The sequence below is a fragment of the Cnephaeus nilssonii genome (genome assembly GCF_951640355.1).
Source record: "Cnephaeus nilssonii genome assembly, chromosome: X".
Lineage (NCBI taxonomy): Eukaryota > Metazoa > Chordata > Mammalia > Chiroptera > Vespertilionidae > Cnephaeus > Cnephaeus nilssonii.
The window spans coordinates 127,803,545-127,816,033 of NC_137071.1; the positions used below are offsets into that span (position 1 = coordinate 127,803,545).

The 12,489-nt window shown below is 43.0% G+C and overlaps 1 protein-coding gene across 5 annotated transcripts in view; it reads right to left on the bottom strand.

The window, feature by feature from the left end:
* JADE3 (jade family PHD finger 3) overlaps positions 1-12,489 on the bottom strand; it is a 102,269-nt gene that overhangs the window by 71,123 nt on the left and 18,657 nt on the right. Inside the window, exon 1 of one of the 5 annotated variants that reach the window (XM_079764941.1) lies at positions 1,278-3,470. The exons of the other annotated variants lie outside the window; for them this stretch is intronic. The gene's annotated coding sequence lies outside the window, so the exon portion shown is untranslated. Of the gene's footprint in view, positions 1-1,277; positions 3,471-12,489 lie in introns of those variants that run through there. 5 annotated transcript variants of the gene reach the window in all.

Consider the following 12,489-nt stretch of genomic DNA (forward strand, 5'->3'; position numbering starts at 1 on the left):
TCGATTACCGGTTGAAGCACGTACAGAAGGCAACCAACTGATGTTTCTCTCACATCCATGTTTCTCTCTCTCTAAGCCTGTCCTCTGGTGAGTATTAAAACACAAACAAACACACACCTTCCATTTGGAAGGATACCCATTACCTTTGCTGACATTTCATTGACCAAAGCAAGTCACATGGCCACAGCTAACTTCAAAAGGGGAAGGGACTAGGTACAATCCAACCATAGGCCCAGATGGCAAACAACCAACAATATTACTTATATGTAATGACTAATACAATATACACTGAGTGGCCAGATGATGATGATCTCTGAACGCATAATAATCTGGCCACTCCGTGTGTATCCTATATAATAAAAGGCTAATATGCAAATTGTCCCCTTGACCAGGAGTTCGACCAGCAGGCATGCCAGCCAACCGCTGATGTCCCCTCCCCCTGGCCAGGCTGGCCGGACACGAATTCATGCACCGGGCCTCTAATACACACACACACACACACACACACACACACACACACACACACACATATCATACATACATACATACAGAGTGGCCAGATTATTATGCATTCAGAGATCATAATAATCTGGCCACTAAGTGTATAGTATGGAAAGATTAATACAAAACATATGTAAAGATCTAAGACATTTTGCTGTGTGGACAAAATACATACACATATGCATAATACCATCATTTATGTAAATTAAACCAGAGACCCAAAACAAATCTATATATTGTTTGTACATACCTATATAAGCATGAAACTGGTGACACTAGGAGAGGTGATCAAGGGGGGAAATAACTATTTGTGTAATGTTTTAATTCCTTTATTTAAGAAAAATATGACCAAGTCTTAAAAGCTGATAATTTTGGCTAGTGGAGAATCTGAGTGTTCATTATATTATTTGAATTGTTCCACTCTATTAAAATCACTGAAATAAGCAGCTGTTGAAAAAAGCAGGACTTTTCTAGCTTGAGAAGACTATAGGTGGGAGAATGGGGAATGGAAAGTAGGAAAACAGACAGCTTTGACTATCTCAGACAAAGGAGATTTGCTCCGTGTGGTTATCGAGGAGAGAGCTGGGAACAATGGGGAGAGTTCCAGGCAGATCTTGGCTTGGGAATAAAGATTGACCTACCATAGAACGATGAGGGAGCAGCCTCAAAAAATGTGTGGAAGAAAAGAATTTCCTTGGGGGGAAAAGAGGTCAAGAGTCAGACAACTGCCTGCCTGAGAAAATACTGTGAAGAGGATTCTGGCACTGGGAAGGTACCTGAATTCTGTGATCGCCAAGGTCCAGTTTTCAAATCCCATCAATGCTGGATCAGAACCTCTCAGTTTAGAGCTCACAGGTTCTGGGAAATGCAAGGTATCCCAAGACAAGCTTTAAAAAATAATGCAATAATCTGAATTCAACCCAGCCTTTAATGGTGCTATCTGGGAATATTTCACAATCAGTAAGGAATAATTCATTTAATTGGGCCTGAAAATGATTATAGTCAGGGGGTTACAAGCGTTATACTGGCCTTGAATAAAGTCGCCTTAATTATCAGGGCTTGCGCATAATTAAATCAGTATTATTTGTAGAATTGTTGCCTATTGAATCACTAAAGTCAATTTGCTCCCACAGCTAAAGAGATCTCCACATACCCTAGCCGGTTTGGCTCAGTGGATAGAGCATCGGCCTGCAGACTGAAGGGTCCCAGGTTCGATTGCAGTCAAGGGCACATGCCTGGGTTACGGGCTCGATCCCCAGTAGGGGGCGTGGAGGAGGCAGCTGATCAATGATTCTCTCTCATCATTGATGTTTCTTTCTCTCTCTTCCTTCCTCTGTGAAATCAATAAAAATATATTTAAAAAACAACAACAATAAAAAGAGATCTCCACAGAAACATGCCCTTGAAATGAAGAGTACTAGGTAAAATAAAGAGTGAGAATAATGAGTATTTTCTTTTTAATTAGTCGCTTTGGCTACTGCTGAAAGAAAGAATAAAAGTCTTGGCGGTGGAAAATGAGTATCATTAACCTGCCCTTGTGCAAGGAGGGTGAGTCTGGCATAAAAACAGTGGGGTCAGAACTCAGGCAGCTCCCTGCTGCTGCCCTGCCCCAGCCAAGGGGATAATGGCTTTTAGTGGTAATAAGTGAGACAACATGCTGTACTGGAGACTTTTCTTTCCAAAGGTATCATATCTGTGGTACCAGCACGTTTTTATCTGTACATCGTTATATGCCCAGACGATTATGAGTTAAGCTTGAATGTACCTGAAACCTGATGGATCTGAATAGACACCTGGGAAGCCCACTGTGGTTTTTAAGGGATGTATGTTTCCGCCATAAAAAATAGTGAAAGCATGCTGCGGCATAAAAGCATGTGCTTTGCCCTGGCTGGTGTGGCTCAGTGGATAGAGCATCAGCCTGCGGACTGAAGGGTCCCAGGTTCGGTTCTGGCCAAAGGCACGTGCCTGGGTTGCGGGCTCCATCCCCAGTGGGGGGTGTGCAGGAGGCAGCCGATTGATGATCCTCTCTCATCATTGATGTTTCTATCTCTCTCTACTTCTCTGTTCCTCTCTGAAATCAATAAAGAAATATATTTTTTTAAAAAGCATGTGCTTTGCCTAGGTGCTTTTAGGACTTCCTTCCAGCAGAGGTTCTGTGCCACGTAACTCACAATAGCAAATACTTGCATAAAAGTAACTGTCGGTTACGAGTTTCTTCCTATTAGATTTCAAGATTAACAACAAAACCAAACCAAAAAACAGCGTAGGGGGCTCTGATATATTCCCAAGTTGATGAGCTTAGTGTGGCTTGAATACTACTTTCTTTCTAGACCCATATTCCTGGCTGTGATGTGGCCTGGCCCCACAATCCCCAGAAATACTGGATGAGAGAAAAAGCCCTAATATCGTGGGAAAGCGGCCAGCTAGACCACCACAATGCCTTGCAGAGACTCAGGTCTGACCCTAATCTAGGAGCCCAAAGCTGATTACACCCCCACCTCTGCATCCTAACTTCTCCATCCCTCAAGTGCAAGCAAGCACGTACACCCTAAGATGTCCCAAAGCAGTGGATTTATCCTTGGAAGACAGAGTCTGGTGATAAAACGCAAGACCGTAATGTTAGGAAGGGGAGAGTGTAGGGGAAAGCAGAGACAAACGGAGAAGGGGGTGGGGGGAGGAGAAAAGAGTTGATGAATTAAGTCCTGGGGCGCAAAGGTTGCTGGAAAACAGCAGGAGAGAAGGCAGAGAAGGCAGAGCCAGGGCCAAGGAAAACAACAAGGTCAATGATATGCCGCCTGAGGACAAAGACCTGCGCTTCCGGATGGGATTACCACCCATGCCTTCGGAAAGGGGGCTCTGTTTTTCAGGAGGTCCTTCTGTCTTCTGCCAATAGAGTGGCTCCTCCGCGTACCCCCAGAAACTCATGTCCACCGCCCTACACCGAACACTGCATTTCTGCCTCTATTATTTCCAAGATGTAAAAATTTGGGTAGGGGAGGATCCAAAGCATCACTTACAGTACCAGTTAAGACTTTATCTCTTCCACGCAGCGTCTGGATCCAGGTAAGATGGGAGAAACACACTAACCTTTCTGTCCACCGCACGCAACCATGACCTCTGTACACATGTGCCAGCAGCTGTTAGGAACCGTGCCAGGTGGATGTCGGCAGGCGGGTCAGGGAAGAACACCAAAAGGCCGTGTACAGCTGAACTGCCGGTGACATTACCGCTTTTTCCCTCTTGTATTTTCTGGCCTGAACTCAACACAACAAAACCTGAGAGTGAGCACTGTGGTGAGAGCACATGTTCTGGCTCAGAGTGCTGTTTTTGGAAACGGGAACCACGAAAACGCAGAGACTTGGGGGGGTGGGGGAAGGAGGGAAATCCCCTGGGTTTTTCTCTCCGTTTTCTTCCTTCTCTTAATGCCCAGAAATATCCCATGATTGAGGCTGTCACAGCAGCAATAAAACTGACTGGCAGGGGGCGACTGCAGGAGTTAAAACTCTAGAAGGAGAAAAAAAAAAAAAACTCTAGAAGGAGAAGAACCTTCCATTCTATTTGGTGGAGCTATAGTTCCAATAGGGCAAAGCCAAATCCCATTGTGTGTGTGTTTTTTGTCTTTTGTTGTTTTTTTTTTACTTTCTTTCTCTGCCTGCCCGCCCCTTGCACTCGAGAGGCAGTGCATCAGGAAAGCGTGTGGCTTTTCACTGGGGGACCAAAAAAGCAAGTTCTAGGAAACCAGAAAGTCCCATGAAAATAACAAGGAGGGGAGAGCTCAGGAAAGCTCCTAAAGCTGCTGAACAACTCAGATCACCCCCCACCTGCGCATATGTGGATTTCATCCCAATTAACATGTCAAAGACTCTGAGAACCGAGCTAACAGACTAACACTCAGGTCCCAGAGTGTCACGCGTGGGGCAGGTCTGAATAACGCTGCAAAGGAACTGAATGCTCAACTGGACACTGGAGCTGCAGAAAGCTGAGTTGGAACTGGCAGTCTGAACCTAACGAGGCCAACTGACTGCTAAAACAAATATAGGGTGCGCCCCCAAATGTATATACGCACTTGGAATAATTATAAAGGCAGTGTTTATTAAGATAATTTCATTTTCAAAACTGAGCTATCAGTTGTTAAAGTGTGTACACATTTTTGGGGACACCCTGTATATCAACATTCGCCATTGAACTGAAACAAGATTCCGAGTCTAATACATAACAATCAAAATGTCCAGGATAAAATCCAAAATTACTCAGTATATAAAGCAGCACAAAAATGCCAACTCACATGGGGAAAGACAATCAACAGACATCAATAATGAGATAACACAAATGTATAAATTATATGTTAAAACAGCTATTATAAAAATGCTCAAAAGAGCAATCACCAAACTTGAACACTCTTAAAAGTGAGTCAAAAGAGAAAGTATTGGCAAAGTGAAGAGGAGACATAAAGGATAATCCAATTGAATCTTTAGAAGTGGAAAATAAAATAAAATGAAAAATTCACTGAAAGAATGCAATAGCACCATGGAGGAGGCAGTAAGCTTGAAAACAGGTAAATAAACCAGCCCATTTAAATAACAGAAAGAAAAAAGATGGGGGGGGGGGGGAGAATAAAGCCTCAGGGACCTGACGGATAACAATAAAGGTTCTAATATTTGTGTAACTGGGATGCAATACGGAGAAGAAAAGGAGTGTGGTGCTAAAAAATATTTGAAGAAAAAAACAGCTGAAAATTGTTGAGAAAACCAAAAATAATAAATACAAAGAAATCCACACCCAGACACATCATAAGCAAACTGTTGAAAACTTAAGACAAAGAAACACTAACAAACAGTGCAACATTCTATTATTGACAATAGATGGAACATCTAGAAAGAAAATCAGCAAGAATATGGAAAGTTTATACACCACCACCCCAAAATGGACCTAGCCGGCATTTGTAAAACACTTCTCACAAGATGAGCAGCATACACATGCTTTTCAAGTACACATAGATCATTCTCCAGGAATTGCTGGTGGGACTGTAAAATGGTTCAGCCACCTTGGAAAACAGATGGACAGTTTCTTTAAAAAGTTAAGCATAAATTTACCATACAACCCAGCAATTCGACTCTAGGAATCCACCCAAGAGAAATAAAAACACATGTCTACAGAAGGACATGTACTTGAATGCTCACAGCATTATTTAAGAGAACCAAAAATTTGAAACACCCCAAACGTCCATCCACAGCAAACAGATAATCATAATGTGGTATATACACATAACATAATACGATTCAACAATTAAAAGGAATTAATTATTGATATATGGCACAACCATGGATGAACCTAAAATACATTATGCTATAGGAAAGAAGCCAAACACAAAAGACCATATAACATATGATTCGATTTATATGAAATGTCCACAAAATACAAATTCAGAGAGACACAAAGTAGATGAGTGTTGCTAAGGGCTGGGGGCGAGGGGGACAGAGTGAAGGCAAATGGGCACGAGGAATTTTATTGGAGTGACGGAAAGACTCTAAAACTGGATTATGGAGTTGGTTACATAATTTGGTAAACTTACTAAAAAGCACTACATTTTTTGGGGGGGGAGGGGGAACATCCTGTATATGTAACCTGGGAGTGGCATGGTTGCAAAAAAAAAAAAAAAAAAGAGTTTGATCTCATTTCAGGGAAACAGGATTGGTCTATTACTACAATTTAGTAAAAGCAGACGTTAGCTGAAGGACAGGAATACCAGTTTCAGAATAGGACCTGGAGGTCTCACGCTGATAACATTAAATGTGAGGATCACATCACTGAAGTCCCTGAGCCAAGTCCACACGTGATCTGATCTTGTGAAGGTGGCTTGCCCTCCCACACAACTCTCCCGAAGAGACAGTATCAGGGGTGTGCTGCTCAATGTTTTCCATCAGGCTCTTGGCGGAAGGGGCGCTCTCTGGCTTGCCAGTTTACACGTTTCTGTTCACAATCAGTTTTAAGCTATTAAGATGATATCAGTGGCCACGGAGTTTGAAAGAGTTCATGCAATCTGGTGTGAGGTGGCTAAATCACACAAAAATGTAATCAGTCGCATTTTCACTGTATATAAAAAATGGCCATCTTGGCTCATACAAGTCAGATCTCAAAAACTAGGTGACCTGAAGTGCATCCTGAAGTAGGGGCTCATCATCAGTATGAACATAATTGGGTTTCAGAGTCCAAGTGTGAAGGCCAGCCCTGGACGAAAGTGAAGGGCAGAAAATACATGACAGCATGGAAACAACATGCTTAAGACAAAATAAAAAGAACAGACAAAAAACCCTGTACGTAATTCTGTATGACTGGACTATAGAGTGGCATGAAAGACTGACAAGCAGTGAGTTTGGGGAGCCAAGCCAGAAGCAGACTGTAAAGAGGGGTATGGGACCATGCTCATGGGGCACCCTTTGCTATCATATATGCGTCACATACTTTCATTCATTTCATCATACCTACGACATGACGTTAGCCACTTTTATGAAAGAGCCTCAGTGAGAGATCAGAGAGCTGAGATTTGAACCCATGGATTGATTCACAAAGCCATACTTCCCCACTACATCATGCTACTTCCGTGCGCGGGCTGGGTGATGATTCAAGAACGCCTCCTCCCTAACTCAACAGTTAGAAACACTTCCTTTCCTGAACCCCTCATAGCAATAAAGTCCTTATTTTATTTTAGGACACCTGTATTTCATGGCGGTAATAGACCCAAGGGTGAGTATACATATAGAACTTACACATATATAGAATATACATATGCATGCATAGTACAAAGAGATTTGTTTTCCTGTCACATAAAAGGAAGTTTCCCAGTCAAGAAAATAATTTTTTACTCTAAAAATTAGTGTGCATTGTGCATTTAAAACTGATTGTTTCTAGGAACTCTATGATAGCTGACCCATTTAAGCAGCTTAAATTTCAATGAGTAACAGAAATTAACTTAGGCCTATAAACATCCTTAAATGCATGAATAGTATAGATGTGGCTCATTCGGGAAGAGGTTGGGAGATAGAGTTCAGTGGGCACGGAAGGTCTCTAAGCCCCGAGGAAAGGCCCACAATAGATAGGGTTAGGGATGAGGGCACTGGCAGGCTCAGTTCCAGTCAGAGTTGGGCTTTCCTCATTTAAAAGTGACCAGTTATTTCCTCTCACTAGTCACAGCGAAATAGCCTTACAAAACAAGCCTATTGACAGAAAGTCAATTAGGTCATTAGACTTGTAAAAAACCCAACTTAGGCCCTAACCGGTTTGGCTCAGTGGATAGAGCGTCGGCCTGTGGACTGAAGGGTCCCGGGTTTGATTCCGGTCAAGGGCATGTACCTGGGTTGCGGGCACATCCCCAGTAGGGGGTGTGCAAGAGGCAGCTGATCGATGTTTCTCTCTCATCGATGTTTCTAACTCTCTATCGCTCTCTCTTCCTCTCTGTAAAAAATCAATAAAATATATTAAAAAAATAATAATAAAATAAAAAAATAAAAGTGCACAATGTGAGAATTTGATACACATACACACTAGGAAAGGATTTCCACCCCTGAGTTTAAGACATCCATCCCATCACTTCACATTCTTCTTTTTCTTTTTGTGGTGAGAACACTTAAGATCTATTATCTTAGTAATTTTCAACTATATAATACAGTAATGTTAACTACAGCCACCAGGCTATACATTAGATTCCCAGAATTATTCATCTAATAACTGAAAGTCTGTACCCTTTTACCAATCTCTCCATATTTCCTCATTCCCTAGTCCCTGATAACCACCATTCTACACTGTTGCTTTGAGTTTGACTTTTTTTTTTAGATTCTACATAAAAATGATACCATGCAGTATTTGTCTTTGTCTGGCTTACTTAACTTAGCATAATGCCCTCCAGGTTCATCAATGTTGTCACAAATGGCAGGATTTCCTCAAGGGCTAATTTTAAAAGTAGAGACAATGGCCCAGCCTGCGTGGTTCAGAGGTTGAGCATTGACTTATGAACCAGGAGGTCACGGTTTGATTCCTGGTCAGGGCACATGCCTGAGTTGTGGGCTCGATCCCCAGTAGGGGGCGTGCAGGAGGCAGCCAATCCATGACTCTCATCATTGATGCTTCTCTCTCTCTCTCTCTCCCTCTCCCTTCCTCTCTGAAATTAATAAAAAAATATAAGTTGTCAAGCTAATTCAGAATATTTATAAATACCAGTTGTTAGTGAACCATGTTTTAATCTGCTCTTCCTGTCTCTCAGGATGTTTCAAATTTGTATGTATTTAATACTCAGTGGTCTTATAGACGACTTTTTATTAATGTAAAAAAGATCCACTCTTTCGTTTGAATCCATGTTAAATCCTTTGCGTGCTGGCTGACAGGGCGGACTGAGACCCTCCATGTTCATTCTGGACCATTGCAAATCAATGATTGACAATGAGTAGGAGGGGAGCCTGCTTGGAGCGGTGTGAAGTGAGGATGGAGGGCAGAGCAAGGCCTAGTGCCTGGAACACACTGCCCATTGGCTGAATTTGTTGATTTGATTATGCTGCTCACTAGTGTATAAAGGGAAGTGTTAAAATAAAACCTGTTAGGGAAAACGAGGCTCTATCACAGGGGTCCTCAAACTTTTTAAACGGGGGGCCAGCTCACTGTCCCTCAGACCGTTGGAGGGCCGGACTATAGTTTAAAAAAAACTATGAACAAATTCCTATGCACACTGCACATCTTATTTTGAAGTAAAAAAACAAAATGGCAAAAACACCCGCATGTGGCCCGCGGGCCGTAGTTTGAGGACGCCTGCTCTATCACAATGAGCTGCAGTATATTTTGCCAAAGCTATTAGATTTCTGAGGCAGTTGGTAGTTTATCAATGTTTATTGCTCCAATATAGTTATTTTATGGCCATTACTAGCAACAGCGGATTATAGAAATAGTGTTTGACAGGAAAGAAGGGCCTGGTGTGGGTCTGTTTGCTCTGGATCACCCAAAACAAAGATTCCCAATGTCATCCTCATAGAGAGGACAATCACACGATGGAAGGAACATCAGTTTCTCCTTTTGTGAGAGGGGCTCTAGAAAGCCTTTCTGCAGTGTTCCTGAGCACCCACCCAACCTGCAGAGGTATCCAGGTTTTGTTCCTGTGAAGACCTCCTCAGGTATCAGTATGACCACAGGATTTCAAGGTGCTGATACAGCATTAAAAGCAGCAGTCAGGAGTGAATTTCAGGGATTTTGTGTAGGATGGGGCATGATCCACAGGCCATGTTGTAGGTTGTTTGGGTGTCAAAACATAATTTTCAAAATTAAAAACATGACTCACATACAAATACAGAATGAACTCCTGGTAAATACTAATTTATAAGTGAGAGAACCAGCAGGATGTAAGACTGATTCAAAGAGTATTTGAGAGATTCAGTATATATAGGAACTGAAAGTAATGCTACTATGATAGCTAAATTAGATGCCCTATAGGACAGTTAATCTAAATCCTTAGGGTTATTTCATCTACCAAACAGAAATTTATACAACTTTTTAAGACAAAGACATGTAATTTAACATGTCACTTCAAGAATCTGGACCCTAATCATCTATACTAATAAAAGGGTAATATGCTAATTAGACCAGATGTCTTCCGGACATCCTTCCAGTCAAAGCTACAGCATCTGCAATGGCCGAGGGCCAGCAGCCACGGCTCTGAGGGCTGGTCCACCGCTGCAGTCCCTTTTGCAAAGGCTGTGGGAGAAGGCACCGCAGGAGAAGGCAGAAGGGAGAAGGCGGCGCTACCAGAGAAGGGAGAAGGCCAGCACCGTGTGAGAAGGGAGAAGGTGAGAAGGTTGGCACCACAGGAGAAGGGAGAAGATGGCAGTTAGGCAGTTAGGGGGATCAGGCCAGGAAGGCAGAGCAGTTAGGCACGTAGGGGGATCACGCTGGCAGGGGAGAGCAGTTAGGGCAACCAGGCCGGCAGGGGAGAGCAGTTAGGGGAAGCAGGCAGGCAGGCAGGTGAGCTGTTAGGAGCCAGTGGTTCTGGATTGTGAGAGGGATCCCAGATTGGAAAGGGTTCAGGCTGGGCTGAGGGACCCCCTGCCCTCATGAACGAATTTTGTGCACCGGGCCACCTGTAGTCTATATATATAAAAGCCTAAGCGACTGTCCAACGTCCACCAGTAGCTATGACGTGCAATGACCACCAGGGGGCCAACACTCCCACCAGTAGCTATGATGTGCACTGACCACCAGGGGGAAGACGCTCAACACAGGAGCGGAAACCACAGGCATGGAAACATGGAACAGACTGATGAATCTCAGAGGGAAGGGAGGAGGGGGGAGAGGAAGGGGAGATGAGATTAACCAAAGATCTTATATGCATACTAGAGGCTCCATGCACCAATTTGTGCACTGGTGGGGTTCCTCGGCCTGGCCTGCGGGGATCAGGCCGAAACCGGCTGTCTGACATCCCCCAAGGGGTCTTGGATTTCGAGAGGGTGCAGGCCAGGCCGAGGGACCCCACAGGTGCACAAATCCATGCACAGGGCCTCTAGTTAGTAAATAATGAGCCAAGCAAAGATGCAATCCCCTAGAGAACTAAATAATCCTTGGGCGGGCCTCTCAGTCAAGGCTCCAGTATGACAATGAAAGGACCTTTGATCATTCTTTTGTATTATTTTTAAGTTTTAAGTAATTTTTATTAACAAGAGGGCTAATGGTTTATTTATACCTGAGTCTAAGTCTTTGGAAGTAAAAAGTTCTAGGGGCCAGCCTTTAGAATAGTGTGGTAGCACTTACATATTTTACTTTATGCAAGCGTTCCAAAATAGTCATTTATGTATCTTTCAAACCAATCACAGGATCTTAGAAACCACCTGAGTGTGTATTATGTGCAAATTTATTTTCAAAGTGTCAGATTTCTTTTCTCACAGTAACATGCTACCTATATATTTAGCCACATTTATCAAATAAATGAATATCTTCAGCAAAGTTGCTCTAAAGTCTATCTTAATTTAAAAATTTATACACAGTATATTTACTTTTTTATGTATAGTTTCAAGTTTTGACAGATGTGCCCGAATGTAATTACCACCACAAACAAGTTACAGGATAATTCCAAGCATAATTGTTTTTTAAATGTCAATTAATCAATACGTATTTATTTACAAATAACAACCATTTCATTTGCTCACAATTCTGTGGGGCAGCAACTTGAGCTAGAATCAGCCGGGTCATTCTTCTGCTGTCTTTCCTACAGTCCCCCATGTGGTTACAAAGTCACCTGGCAATGTGACTGGGGCTGAATATTCTAAGATGGCCTCACTCATATGTCTGATGATTGGCTGCTGACTGGCCTCTCTCTCCCCATCATCTCTCTTCCTCCAGCAGGCTAGCTGGGGCTTCTTCCCATCGGTGCTTTGGGGTCCCCAGGGTGCAAGAGGAAAGCTACCAAGACTTCTTGAGACCTAGGCTCAGAAGTCACCCAGAGTTTCACTACATTTTATTGGCCAAAGCAAGTTATAAGCACAATCCAAATTAAAGGAATACACAGACTCTACCTCTTGACAGGAAGAGCTGCAGAGTCACACTGTTACAGGGGTGTACACACAGAGATGAAAGGACTTTGTGGCCGTTAGGCACTCTATCACACCACCCCGTTTGGAAAAATGAGTGTTGAGTACATTTAGATCTGTGGGCCTTCAGAGATGGAATGAACCACTGAGGTAAAAATAAAAATGAGCTTTTTCAGCAGCGGGTCCTGAGGAATGTGCAGATGGAAGAAACCCAGGGGAATGCGGAGAACTTCAGGCAGAGGCAGTTCAGACAGAGTGGCAGGATGACTTCCGGTATGTTTAGACTCCAGTGAATGTATGCTTGGGTGGAGTGGACAGAGAAGAGGATCTGAGAAGGAAGAGGTAGAAATGGTGGGAAAGATTATGATTGGGTGTGGGGGGCATTCACTGCTAGACTCTTGGGAGTACGGATACCACCTACTATGCAGTA